The 15,369-nt window shown below is 45.3% G+C and overlaps 1 non-coding gene across 1 annotated transcript; it reads left to right on the top strand.

Moving 5' to 3' along the window:
- The first annotated feature begins 856 nt into the window (after positions 1-856).
- Positions 857-961, top strand: LOC113881080. The gene has a single exon (XR_003507934.1). It is a non-coding gene; the product is annotated as a U6 spliceosomal RNA (small nuclear RNA).
- Positions 962-15,369: the final 14,408 nt, after the last annotated feature.

Below are 15,369 nucleotides of genomic sequence, written 5' to 3' on the forward strand. Positions count from 1 at the left end.
GACAGAGGATGAGATAGCTGGATGGCATCACCGACTCAATGGACATGAGTTTGGGTGAGCTCCGGGAGTTGGTGATGGACAGGGAAGCCTGGCGTGCTGCAATTCATGGGGTTGCAAAGAGTCAGACACGACTGAGCGACTGAACTGCCTGACTGAACTGACAGCCAAATAAATAAATATCTTTTAAAAACTACTAGAAGTGTTGTCAGATGAAGTTGAAGAAACCTCAGTAAGCAGAGCAAACATATAGAAAAAGGAAGATCCCCTGGAGAAGGAAATGGCAACCCACTCCAGTATTCTTACCTGGAGAATTCCATGGACAGAGGAGCCTGGTGGGCTGCAGTCTATGGGGTCACAAAGAGTTGGACACAACTGATTGACTAACACTTTCAATTTCAAGAAGTTCAACTCCAAACAGCAGGCACTCTAGAGAGAAAACCTGTTTCCACACTGTTTCCATACTGAAAGACTCACAAAGTTCTCAGTGCAAGAGATAAAAATAGACCCACATTGAAAACCATCATTTTTTAAATTTCAGAACTGGGGACAAAGAGAGGATGTTAAAGTTCCTGAGCAGAAAACACACACACACACACACACACACACACACACACACAGAGTACCAAAAATCAGAATAGTCCTGAACTTCCCAACAGCATCAGTAGAAGCTAGAATTCAATAAGCAATGCTGTTGGATTGTAAGGGAAATTATTTCCAACCAAGAATTTCATATCCAAACTTTTCATTAAATGTGAAAGTCCTATAAAGACATTTGCAGATGTAGAACACTCACAGTAAAATTTCTATCATTTCTCAGAAAGCTACAGGAGGATGTGTGCCACAAAAACAAGAGCGTGTGCTTGCTTCAACAGCACATATACTAAAAGTGGAGCAATACAGAGAAGATTAGCATGGTCCCTGCCAGGATGACATGCAAATTTATGAAGCATTCCATATATTTTATGTAATGGAATGATACTTGGCTTTAAAAAAAAAAAGAATGCATTTGAGTGAGTCCTAATGAGATGGATGAACCTAAAGCAAAGTAAGTCAGAAGGAGAAAGACGAATACAGTATATTAACACAGGGGTGTGGAATCTAGAAAGATGGTGCTGATGAACCTATCTGCAGGGCAGCAGTGGAGTCGCAGGCATAAGAGAACAGGCTTGCGGACACAGGGTGGGAGGGAGAGGACGGGACGAATCCAGAGAGTAGGACAGACACATATACATTCCCACGTGTGAAACAGACAGCCAGTGGGCATCTGCTCTGTGACACAGGGAGTTCAACCCAGGGCTCCGTGACAATCTAGAGGGTGGGGAAGGTGGGAGGTTCAAGAGGGAGGGGACATATGTATACCTGTGGCTGATTCCTGTTGCTGTATGGCAGAAACCAGAACAATATTGGAAAGCAACGATCTTCCAATAAAAATTTAAAAAAAAAGAGAGAGTATCCCAAGAAAGAGGAAGAGGTAAAAACCCACAAATGCAGGAAAGAGAAGAAAACCCCCAGAGTGATGGTGAAGGGATACCTTGGACGACAGCTGCCCTGGACAGCAACCAGTTCAGTCTGGAGCAGGACAAAAACTGGAAGATATTTCTTTTAAAAGAAAAGTAATCGAATGGCTAATGTGACTGGGGAGGGCTTTAAGCTGAACTGGTGATAAATATGGAGAAAACTATGCATGGCTAATGAGAGTGTCACATGCATGCATGCTCAGTCATGTCTGACTTTTTGCAACCGCTTACACGGTAGCCCACCAGGCTCCTCTTGTCCATGGGATTCTCCAGGCAAGAATACTGGAGTGGGTTGCCATTTCCTTCTCCAGGGGATCTTCCCCACTCAGGGATCGAGTCCACATCTCCCATGTCTCCTGCATTGCAGGTGGATTCTTCACCACTGAGCCATCAGAGTTTTTCTAATGAGAAGGGTACACAGCTATAGAATTTAGGAGATCAAACTAGTGAAATTAAACAATGCTCATATTTTATGACCCAACATTTCCACTTTGGGGGACATATCCAGAGTAGTTCTCACTGGGGAGCATAGGTATAGTACTGTTTATTGTAAATAATCTGAAACCAGTTGGGTAGCCACCAACTGAGAAATAGATTATTGAAAATTGAAAGTGAAAGTCGCTCAGTCATGACTGACTCTTTGAGACCCCATGGATTATACAGCCCATGGAATTCTCCAGGTCAGAATACTGGAGTTGGTATCCTTTCCCTTCTCCAGGGGATCTTCTCAACCCAGGGATCGAACCCAGGTCTCCTGCATTGCAGGAAGATTTTTAACCAGCTGAGCCACAAGGGAAGACCAGATCATTGAAAGGTGTAGGTATATATGATAGAATATTATGTGGCAAATATTATTAATACTATGTTAATTTCCAGTTAATGAAATTGAAGAGATACATACAGCAATATGAAGAGACCTCAAAAACTGAAGTTGAATGAAAAATTTAAAGAGAACAAGATCAATTGCACAATACCACTAATAAAAACACTTTGAAATACAACAAACATGGATATGTGCATATGGACATATGGACAGACATATGGAAAGTGGAATGGAATAATATATACAGAAGATAAATACACGAAAATGGAAATATATGGGAGGTAGGGGAATTGGATTGGAAATGAGAGATAAGGTGGGAAAATAATATATTTAAAAATGTAAAAGACAGCAGGCACAGACCAGCAATGATATACTAAATGGAGGAGAATGATCAATTCAATTTTGTGCACACAAGATACAATCACATCAGCAAAGGCGCATACATCTACTTCACAAATCTTCTCATCCAGTGCCATCCTCTCTACTCACTGCTCCAGCCACTTATGCCAATTTTCTGTTCCTTGAACACCCATGCTCATTACCACTCCAAAGCCTTTTTGGACTTCTGGTTTCATCTTCCTATATTTTCCACCCCTGGCTCTTTGCATGGTCAACCCTTTTTCACCTTTCAAGTCTCAATTCAGCATTTCACATCTCAGAGAGGGCATCCTTTGCCCTTCAATGCAAACTCATCCCCTCAACCCTGTTATTCCCTATCCAAAACAGCCTCTTTATTCCTTTAATATCAACTAGCAAAATGAAGTTTTCTTGTTTGCTTATTGCGTGCACTTCTCTGAGTGTATTTATAATGTAAATTTCATGAGGGCAGAGATCTTGTCTACCCAATTACTTCTATAACCCTCGGAGCTAGAATAGTGCCTGGCAAGTCATCCGTGCTCCATCATTTATTGGGAAAATTAAAAGGTCAATAAAGATGAGATCAGGAACTGAGAGGCCATGGCGTTGGGTGAGTCATCAATACGGATGCTAAAGACACTAAGAATGAGGACGGTGTTCAGAGGAGGAATAACAGGGTCAGTCAGGTACTGAATTCTCCCATGATGAGGGAGGAAGATGATGCATCAGAAAGAAAGAAGAGCACTCTTGGATGGCATGAGTTTCAGAGGAGCAGATTTTTGTGGGCAGAGTACAAAGGCCTGTTCCAGTGCAGTGATGAGAAGCAAGGACAATTTCTTCACCTCCTGACCTTTGGGTTGGTAAGATGCAGGAGAAGAAACAGTCCCCACCTGAGACAACCCAGGGAGAACCAAGTTTCAAACAGAGAAAAGAAATCAGCAGGAAAAGCCAGAGAAGAAGATAAGGATGAGGTTCCTGGTGACAACAGGAGATGCAGGTTACTAGAGCAGCGGTATATGCATTTGGGAAGGCGCATTTCCAAGGGTGCATTTGGAGATGTCCAGAGACCTTTTTGGTTGTCATAACTGAGGGGGTATTACCAGCGTCTAGTGAGTAGAGGCCAGGGCTGCTGCCAAACATGGACAGAACTGTCCTTCATAACAAAGAGTTACCCAACCCAAAAGGTCAACAGTGTCAGAAACCCTGGGCTGAGAAACCCAGGAACAGAGGATGAACGGAACCAGAGGGGATGAACGTCCAGTTGAGAGAATGCCAGGACACTCAGGCATTAAGTGGTCACTGAAGCAAACCAGGTGGGTGGCATGATGAGTCCTGATAGCTTCTGGCATGGGAATGCAAAACTACATCTGTTGCTGAAGTTGAATCTGCTTATCTAATGCAATGGCAGTTCCCCAAGGAATCTGCACATGGCGTGACAGAGATTCCAGGCAGCAGCTTCCCGAGACCAGCTCAGTGTAACCGAATGCACGGGTGACGTCTCAAGGACATTCGCCCTGACCCAGTGCCCAGGATGCTCAAGCTCTGAAAGTTTGTGTTGTCTTCTGAGGAACTCAGAAACTCCTGGAAAACGTTAACATGCAAGATGCCTTGGGCCCTCTGATTTGCCATGTCATCTACTGGAACTTTCTTCTGAAGAAAGTTCTTTTCACAAAATGGCAAGATGGGAAGGTCATAGCAAGCTCCATTTTAAAGTGACTTTTCTTAAAGGTGCCTATCAGTTAAATCAGGAACTAGATAAGGAAGAGTGAAGCAATGTGTAGGGAACCCTTCAGATATCAGGTGTTTGCTCAGATATTTAACAGTCCTGTAAGAAAGGGATTTGGAAACCTTAATAGCTGAGCAACATGAGGCCAAGCCTGAGTTCTGTAGATTACACAACCAGCACAAATTGGTAGCTAGGATTCTAACTGAGGCCAGTGTGGCATTAAAGCTGGTGGGATTTCTACTCTGCTACGCAGGTCCCAGCAGAATCATGCCTTGCGTATGCAGGCCCGTTAGAAACACTGGATGGATGGATGGGTGGATAAAGAGATTGATGATGGGCAAAGCACCTATATGGTTCACTCACTTTTTTCCCTCCCACCTCATTTCCTAGTTGTGGTTTTTTTGTTTACTTTGTTCTGTTTTGGCTTTTCTTTTTTAAAAAAAAAAACATGATCCATTTCTTGATTACCCATGGTAATAGAAGAGATAGATAATAGAAATAATCAAAAACAGAAGACAATCCCAAAATAATTTCTATTTAGTCTGAGGATTCTGTTCATGCCCTTTCAAACAGCAGATCTACCAACCTAATTATATTTTATCTTGGCAAATATTAAAATTATTTTTCATTCCTTAAACACACACCAACCAGTGGTGAGTAAGGTAAAGTGAGACACAGCTGGATGGCAGAAAAAAGGGACATAAAACTTCAGAGCAGAAACTCTACAAGCTTTATTACCTTCAAGAGAGTGATGAGGAATTTATTTATAACCCCAGAATGAGTCCTGTAAATGTAATAGGAAATAATGAGTCATTTCTCTCTGGATGTTTTTCTGTAGCATCATCTGTAAAAAGATATCATTCAGAATCTCTTCAGAGAGATTTTGACTTGCCGGGTTCCTTCAAGGGGGTCTACCTTTGGGTGAGTACATGGAATTATGAAAGAAGCCATGTTGGCACAAGCTGTCTTCATGGTCCTCCTGACCTCTGGACATTGAGTCAGTCCCCCTCTGGTTATACTGTCCACTTTCTCTCCCATCGAACTGTAAGTCAGAAGCCTCCCTGCTTTTCTAATCGATGAGCCAGCAGAAGGTACTTAGATCCTGGAGACAAAGGCCGGAAGAGCTTCCTCTTTGTGGACAAGTGCTCGAGGGCCATGCAGGGGCACTGCCAGTGAGGCGCGGTATGGAACGGAGATGTTGAAACACAGATAGTTAAGCACGGAGTGCAGAGGACGGGTGGTTCTCTGGGAAAATGGTGAGGCTCTCCCTCTAGAGAAAGGCTGAAGAGCATCATCTGGATTCTGAAAGCTGTTGTGCAGTCCAGCCGGCAGTGTGGTCATTGCTGCATTTGCCTACACTGCCTCAGGGAACTCTCCCCGCTCCTTTCCCACACCTCTGCTGAGGATACTGACAGTTCAACATCACGTCACCACCACAAGGCCACGCGCCTATGGCTTGTCCTCTGAACCAGGGAGGCAGAACAGGAACTGGCCCCATTTGGGGCTGCTCAGGTCCAGGCACAGGGCTTGAGTGTTGACATCACCCTTTTCTTCCCCTGTAACACCTGCCCAGCCCTGGAGCCTGACCATGGGATGGTTCAGGGAAGATTTGCTGGATGTCTGGCACAAATCTGGGTCTTGGCCTGGCAGAGTTAATCTCAGTTTGGGGGTTGTTCGAACACGTGGCACAGCGAGAATGAGCCAGCCAGACCCAGTGCAAGTAAGAGACAACTCTCTCCCCCTGCTCCCTGGACTTGACATGGTCTGAGACACCAGCTCACTTGCTCTCCAACTCATGGGCGAGATGGAGACTTGCCAAGACCAAGCAGGTAACGATGAACACTCCAGTAGAGCAAGGCTTCTGGGGTCCAAAGAGGCCATCCTGAGGAGGTTGGGGACTTCAAGGAGGCAAAAAGACAAGAGAGAGCATGCCAGAGGAGGTTCTGTCTGAATGGCATATACACCATTCCTTATCACATTCTTGTTCTGTTGATCAGATTTACCTTCAGGTTGAACATGATCAGGGTGCATGCCACTGTTGGGGCCACTCCCGCCTGCCTTCCAGACCTCTAGGGGCAGTAACTGCCTCTTGCCAAGCCCCCTGCCTCTAAGTGGTGTTGATGGGGTAACAGCAGCCTCTGTCACTCAGCCAAGAGATGCTCCAGCGAAGAAAAGATGATGGACAAAGATGTGGCCCCAACCTACCCTGGGGATGGAGCCAGGAAGTGGGACCGGGCACTGCCTCCCCTGTTTTTGCACCTGGGTGGCAAGTCCGCTGTGTCACTAAATCGTTCATTTCCTCAAGATGGGAGATGGGTACACAACCCCTCTACCTGCTGTTTTGTTGGCTTCCTTCTTTTTTTAAGGTTACCTCTTCTTCGGACTTCCCTGGTGGTCCTGTGGCTAGGACTCTGTGTTCCCAACGCAAGGGGCCTGGGTTTGATCCCTGGTCAGGGAACTAGATCCCATATGCAGCAACTAAGAGCCAGTGCAACCAAATAAATGATCATTTTTTAAGTTTACCTCTTCACTTGGCTCCTAAGCTTGCCCTTTGCACACAGCCCAACCTCACCAAACAGCAGAGCACCGCCCAGGTATCACTGCATGATAACAGAAGGACAGTGAGAGCCCCGAGTGTGGCTCTGTGGGCAGCTGTGCATGGGGCAGGCGTGGGAGCCCAAAGAACCTGGAATCTAGAGTCAGAAAACCTGCCTCCAAGTCTCCCCTTGACTGACTGCATGACCCTGGAAAACCCCTGTCCCCACTTCTTAGGCCTCGTTCCCTTATTTATAAACTGCAGATAATAATACCCATGAGCAGATGACATCCTGCATGCATCTGAAAGGCTGGGCTAAATTATAAAACCAATAAATAATGTATGAGGTCAGTTGCAAATGGCACCTCTGAGACAGAATGTTTCCTGTGCCAGCTGCAAAGAGAGAAACAAATTAGCTTCATTTGTATCCATGGTCTTAATTCAGAACACAAACAATCACATCAACAGAAAGAAGTATCTGAAGGTGGGTGCTGCAGGCACTCCACTTGGGCTCCAGAAAAGAGAGGTTCAGAGAGGTGACAGCTGACAGCCCAGATCCCAGGACCGGGCGACCCTGGCCCTAACAGCTCACCAACCTGGTGGCTGCTCAAGTATTAGTCTGATGACATTAAACACTGGGATCCATCGTGGTCCATTGTCAGCAGGGAAACATGATGAATTGATTACTACATCGTTTCCTCTTGGAGAAGGGGCTAGTTGGGTGTTCAGTCTTCTTCAGTTTCACTCTGGAGGTTCATTATAAGGCATGAATAAGACCCCAAGCGAGGGACCTCCCTGGTGGTCCGGTGACTAAGACTCCATGCTCCCAGTGAAGGGGGCCCAGGTTCAATTCCTAGTTGGGGAATCGGACCCCACATACTACAACAAAGCGCCTGCATGCCACAACTAAAGATCCCACGTGCTGCAACTAAGACCCAGTATAATCAAATAAACACACAAACTAAAAAAAATAAAAATTAAAAGACCCTAAGAGGAAGTACTTGATCTACCCCTCAGTGCTGGGTACCGCATGGACACCCTCAAATGCTAAGCGTCACAGGGCCCAAATAAGGCAGGCTTTTCCAACAGCCAGGCCATCTGGGTCCGACTGCCTTGTTCCTACAGGAGCCCAAACACCTCAATGAATCCTGACCGTGGAGAACTACAAAAAGGACTGGGGAGTCAAGGTCTGCTGGGCGCAGGAAGAGCCATCTTTCTGTGCCAAGACCCTGCTTGCCCACACCTCCTTAACCCATTCCGCCACAAATACACCACCAGTCTATCTCCAGTTCAGCTAATCACGTGCCTGCTAGCTTCAATCTAATTCTTCTTTAAAAAGAGGAAGTCTGATTAAAAACCCTGCCAACATTTAGCTGCCAATTCCCCCTTCCAATTTCTGCACTAATATTCCTCTTGAACTCGTGGCAGTCTCTCCTGTAACTCCATAATCTCTGATCCTGGGTTCTGGTGTTCTAGTTTCCTGAATATCCTTTGGAAGTTCTCTGTAGTAATGTAATCTGCTTGCCACATGAGAACAATTTATAAAACCCCATCTCCTCTCTTGGATCCAGAACCTAAAATTCAGAGCTCTCCTGAATAATTAAATATAAGTCAGCTTTATCTAACCACATGGTGATGTATTTATTATTTAGACTGGATCAGGAGTAGGACCAGAGTTTGGACAAAAGGAACTGCAGTGTGACCCAGATCTAGCCTCACCCATTCATTCATTCAGCTGTCACTCAGAACCTCCCAGGCTCCTATGTCACAGAGCCTTCACTGACCTCTAAGCACAGAGAAATGAGGAATTTGAAACCTGTCTCAAGGCTTAGCAGCCTGGCAATCAGGATCAAATCCTGCCTCTGCCACTTGCTAGTTACCTAACCCTTCTGTGCCTCTAGTGACTTTCTGAGCCTCAGAATCTTCGAAGATGAAAACATTGTTAACTCAAAAGAATCTTTTGTGAGGATCATATGAGAAAGGTCTTAGCAGAATGCCTGCTGAACAGTACAGATTTCATAAATGTGAACCATAAATACCACGTCTGCTGCTTCTGACAGGGCCCCCAGTGATCTTCATCTCATAGAGTTCATGACTTTGTGTAACCCTCTCTCTACTGGGATATGCTGACCCTAGCAGCTCGCTTCTAAGCCAAAAGAAACAGCAAAAGGTGACAGGATTAGATAACAAAAGACTGTGACCTCCAGGCTGTTGGTATTCTCTCTCTCTTGCTCTTATGCTCTCTTGGATGAGAGGCACCCTTGGCAATGAATGGAAAGTGATCTCAGGCCAACAGCCACTAAAGAGCCAAGCCCAAGAGGAAAGGAATCCTGCCAACAAGCAAGTGAATGAGCTTGGGTGCAGATCCTGATCCAGCTGAACCTTGAGAGGATTATAGTCCCAGCCATACCTTGACGGCAGCCTTGTGAGAGGAGAAACCCAGCTGAGCCACGCCCGGATTCCAGACCCACAGAAGCCACGGACCGACACTTAAAGCTTTGGGGTAACTTATTACTCAGCAAGACATAACGAATACTCTACTGTTCCTCAAGTTTGCCGTGTACTTGAGGGACATGGAGGAAACTGTACAAGGAGCAGAAGGAGGGATGTGGAAAAGGAGGTAGGTTTACAGCTAGATCAGCAGGAGCTGAGAATCCCATGCTAGTAAGGGATTCTCATGGGGACAATGGGAAGGCATCAAATGTTCTTTATGAAAACCAAGGACTCAAATTTCTCTTCAAATAATAAGACAGATTGGAATCATAAAGAAAATATCTTTCAAGAGAAAGAGCCAGAATAACGTCTTGAACTGGTATATTACCCAGGATATATATTTGGGAAATTTCCAGAGAACTGAGATCTTTTATTCTTAGCCCCTTCTGCTGCTAGGCAAATCAGTTTGGGATTTATATCACCAAGTTTAATGGTGAAGAAAAGAAACGAAAGTGAAGTTACTGAAATAAACAATTTCATTAACTTCAAAATCAGTGAGTTCAGAATCAATTAAATTTGTAATACCCTTATTTAGGACACAAGTAGTGATTTAATAACAGTGAAAATTAGTTTTTTAGGAATACAAAAGGGAGCGAGACTTCTGCAAATAACTTTTGACACTGCAGTTTCCTAAATCAATAAAGATACATATTTTTTCACTTGCACATCTTCTTTTTAAATCCTGAATCAACTTCACAAACAACTGCCCTTGGACCAGTCCCATAAATCAGTTTGAAAGTGACCCAGTTTTTTCACATGAGCCATAGTATGCATGTATCTAGGTCTTGTTGTTATAAGACAAGGGGACTGATATTGCTGCTAAGTCGCCTCAGTCGTGTCCGACTCTGTGCGACCCCATAGACAGCAGCCCACCAGGCTTCTCCGTCCATGGGATTCTCCAGGCAAGAACACTGGAGTGGGTTGCCATTTCCTTCTCCAATGCATGAAAGTGAAAAGTGAAAGTGAAGTCGCTCAGTCGTGTCCCACTCTTAGCAACCCCATAGACAGCAGCCCACCAGGCTCCCCCATCCCTGGGATTCTCCAGGCAGGAACACTGGAGTGGGTTGCCATTTCCTTCTCCAATGCATGAAAGTGAAAAGTGAAAGTGAAGTTGCTCAGTCGTGTCCCACTCTTAGTGACCCCATGGACTTCAGCCCACCAGGCTCCTCCATCCATGGGATTTTCCAGGCAAGAGTACTGAAGTGGGGTGCCATTGCCTTCTCCAAAATAATAATAATAATAATAAACAAAAGGGAAATACCTCTGAGGTATTTACAGAAATAGGTTTGAAGGAGCTTAAGGGATGACGAATTTGATTTGGAAGAATTATTGCTAACTTTGTATCCACAAAACAAAACAGTAGACCTTACTATTGATAGAGTTGGTAACAGGGAATTCTCTGGCTGTCCAGTGATTAAGACTTGGTGATTTCACCTGAGGGTCCAGGTTCCATCCCTAGTTGGGGAACTGATACCCCACAAGCTGACAGAGTGACCAAAAAAAAAGTAAAGAAAGAGTTGGTTGCACTTATCTCCTAGAAATGCACACAGTCATTGTCTTGACTCGTTTTTATTGAGCACCTACTTTGTGACAGACACTACGCTGGACCTCACCTCAGACAACTCCCTCTTGATGCTGGCATTGGAAATCTCTGGAACTGTGATTTGGTTTTTCTTTGTCTCCTTGAAAGCATAATTAGACCTTGTAGGAGAAGAAACTCAATTAAAAGTGACCAATCTGAGCTTAACCATTAATTTGATAAACTGTTGCTCATTCTGTCTCTCTGGGGCTCATGAAAAAAATGAAATTGTTTTATATATATATATATATATATATATATATATATATATTCGTGTGTGTGTGTGTGTGTGTGCTAAGTCACTTCAGTCACGTCTGATTCTTTTCGACCCTATGGACCATAGCCAACCAGGCTCCTCTCTCAATGAGATTCTCTAGGCATATACATATATACATATATATATACACACACATATATATACATATATATACATATCCCTTGAATGTCCAAATTTGGCTCATTCTCAAACTACAGATTCCCTGATGGAAAAGGAGCCTGTATCTCACCATCCTGACAGTCCCGCCTCAGGAAATGAGACTCAGGACCTCAGGACCACGCTAAGTGTGTTCTATCACCAAAGTCTGGCACTGCCCAAGTAATCCCACAGGATTTTTACTCAGGATAGCTGCTGATGGAGGGAACATTTGGAAGTGGAGGACCTAGAGCCAGAAAAGCAGCCACATCCTTTTATTCTAGAGATGAGTCAAGTGTGGTCCAGAGAGGCTCTCTGACCTGCACCAGCTCACAAAGGGCATCTACCTTCTGACTGGACCATCACCTCAGCAATAGAGCTGGTCTCAAGCTAAAGCATTTCCCTAGATATTGTCACATCTGGTGATTCTGGTTCTTATCCCTCCAAAACACAGAAATGTCCCAGAACCAGGGGATGCCAAGGCTCCTCAATCAACTTTTGCCCTTCCCATTTCACAGAAATGAACATCAAGGCCACAGGATTCAAGTGCTGGGATGTTGAGCAACAGATCGAGAGCTAGAACTCAGGTCGGCATTCAGTCCCAGCCTCCTTCTGCACCTGCTCACTCCATACTCACCTATGGAGTGTCCCCTGCATGCCTAGTGCTGTGACCAGATTCAAAGACCCCAAGCTGAAGCCTGACATTCTGAATAGCTGTGGTCAGGCAGAACTGAACCTGAGCAAGGCTGGCTCTGAGACAAGTCCCAGTGAACAGAGAAAATGACGACAGATCAAAAAAAGTAAAACTGATTCCTTAAATAGCCCAGACAATTCCTTTCCAGAGTTGAGTACCCCTTGCTCCGGTTTCCATCTTTCTCCTTTCCCTATTTTGCACAGCAGCAGGTCAAACCTCATCTTTGCAGATTCCGCCAACGGGCGGAGAGTGATGTTAGCTGATGAGCTGGAATTAGTTAAACTGACTCCTTGGGTGTGTAATGCACTTTACTAAATCAGAGATAACGAATTCCATAGAGAGCACACAAGGGGAAGGAAAACATAAGCACACAGTCTAAATACACTTCATTTCAAGGGGAGCCAAGGGACTGTCACAGAAAGTTCATCCTTCGAAAGGGCCTGCTCTTCACAGCTTACCTGACTGACAGCAGTCTCTCCTGGCCATCTTCCCTACTCAAATCTTCTGTGTCCTTTCAAACACCTTTTGGCTTTTGCCTCGCAAGTGTGAGCATCAGCTTCAGGCTGTGTGAGAAGAGAACTTTCTTACACTGGGGAGCAAGGCCTCAGTTACTGAGAAATCATTCTCCCCAGCATTTCCTGGAGTTGTTTCCCCATGGTGGGGACTGTGTCCGCCTCAGAAATTACTGAAGAGGGAAAGAATGCTGACTGACCTCAGGAGGAACCCTTGAACTACAGATACAGTGGCTCTAATGTGTCTGCCAATCCCTTGACACCACTCCCTTAAGGAAAAAAAAAGCTAATTCTCCTCCACTTGAAAGCAGGTCATACCTGGGGATTCATGTCTAAGGAATGGCATGGGGAGAAAGTGGTGCTGTGTGACAGCTGAGTTGTTGTTGTTGTTTAGTCCCTCAGTAGAATCCAACTCTTTTGCGTGTCCATGGACTGTAGCCCACCAGGCTCCTCTGTCCAAGGGATTCTCCCGGCAAGAATACTGGAGTGGGTTGCCATGCCTTCCTCCAGGGGATCTTCCTGATCCAGGGATTGAACGCGTCTCCTGCATTGCAGGCAGATTCTTTACCACTGAACCACCGGGGAAGCCCCTGATTTCTGAGGGGAGGCAGTAAAAAGGATAACTTTCACCTGGCTCTTGCTGTCTTGGCTTGCTTGCTCTGGGAGAATCCAGCCACCACACCACAAAGACCCCGTGTAAGGCCCTCCCAGGGAGAAAGTGGCCTCCCCGCAACAGCTGGCATCAACCTGCCAGCCCTGTGATGCATCATCTTGGATAGGGGCTCCTCCAGCCAAGGTCAAGACTTTTGGGGACACCAGGTAACATCCTGACAGCTTCATAAGACCCCTGATCCACAACTACCCAGTCTGGCCACTCCTCCATTCCTGACCCAAAGAAATCATCAAAGACAAGAAAGATTTATTGTTGTGTCAAGCCACAATGTTTGAGGAGAATGTGTTACACAGTACTAGCTAATGAATACAGTAGTTGACCCAGACTCACTCTCACCTTGGGAAGATCCCATGCCTGAGAGGAGTAGAGAATGAGAAGAGGTTGGGTGGAGAATACGAGAACAAAAAGGAGGGCGGGGAAGAGAAAGGAGGCAGGGATGGAGGGCGAGAGGGAGTCAAGCAGCCCTCTCCTTCTGCTCTGGTTCCTACTTAGCTCTTCCTTTTCTGACTTTCCATCCCTCCCTTTATCTCCCCATTTGGACAGCTGGCTTCTGAAGACAGGTACAGGGCTCCTCTTTCTTCTCTGTGGCTTGCAAAGCCTGGCAGTGTCCTCCAGAAAGGGAACCAAGACTAACGGGTAAAACTGGCCAGCCAAAGATGAGTCAGTATCAGAAAGAACATTCTAAGCAAGTTTGGCAAAGAAGTTGTGGCGGGACATGAGGCTTCAGACAGGGGCTCAGCGGTGGACCCTGTTTTGTGGACAGTGGTTGAAGGGCAGATTCTTGGAGGCGCCAGCAGACTACTACTGTTGCCACCACTTTGATGGCCCCCAAAGAACCACGTTAATGTCTTCGGGCAGCCCTCTCCCACATTGCCTCTGAATTTGGCCACATGACTACCTTTGTCCAATGGGGCAAGCATGATGCACATGACGATCTCATAGGGACGTGCCCATGTTTCCCTGCCCTCTAGTGCCTCCACCCAGGACAAGACCCCATCAACTCAGCGCTTCCTTACAAGGAAGTTGCAACTCCAAATCAAGTGATATTTGAAGTTTGTTTGTTAATTAAGAAAATGTAAGCCATTCCCTGATAGTTCAGTTGGTAAAGAATCCACCTGCAATGAATCCACCTGGTTCAATTCCTGGGTCAGGAAGATCCCCTGGAGAAGGGATAGGCTACCCACTCCAGTATTCTTGGGCTTCCCTTGTGGCTCAGCTGGTAAAGAATCCACCCACAATGTGGGAGACCTGGGTTCAGTCCCTGGGTTGGAAAGATCCCCTGGAGAAGGGAAAGGCTACCCACTCCAGTATTTTGGCCTGGAGAATTCCATGGACTGTATAGTCCATGGGGCTGCAAAAAGTCAGACACGACTGAGCAACTTTCACTTTCATGCCATCCCGGACCCTCTCCCTTTCCAGAAAAAACAATCGTGTCCATTTTCTAAGACCCCAGAATATAAGTAAACAGAACTCTCCTCTTACTCAAGAGATAGAAGATATTTTGTGACATAACAATAAGAGGAAAGGAGGAGAGAGAGATGCAACTAATGACAGACATATTCACAACAATCTGTATTATGAATATATATGTATATTTATATCTCAGCAAGCCCTGCAGAGTTATAGACGAGCTAATTAAAATGCTTATGCTTTTAGCAATGATGCTTATTGAAATCACTTTACCACCATCCAAACTGAGGTTTGTTTTCAGCTATAATGCAATCCTACCTGGAGTATTCTGACCTAAATTATTTACGTGCTTAAAAATAAATTGCCATCCCCCATTACTATCTTTGTGGATATGTCTCAGGAGGTGGAAATTTTTGGTCAGCTCATGCAGCTCTTAAGGCTTTTCTTGCATCTTCTTTGCCTAAGAGAGGGACTGGGCTCTCTATAGAGAGACTATGAGTCCATAGGATTCCTATGACGGGCCAAGAGGTTGAAATAAACTGAGAGAAAGGCTAGGCCTCGTTGGATGCTCCTGAGTAAAGAAGGACTACTGGTCAGACAATTGGGATCCAGATGGATACCTGCTCTGTCTGGGTTC

Source organism: Bos indicus x Bos taurus, chromosome 22 (genome assembly GCF_003369695.1).
Source record: "Bos indicus x Bos taurus breed Angus x Brahman F1 hybrid chromosome 22, Bos_hybrid_MaternalHap_v2.0, whole genome shotgun sequence".
NCBI lineage: Eukaryota > Metazoa > Chordata > Mammalia > Artiodactyla > Bovidae > Bos > Bos indicus x Bos taurus.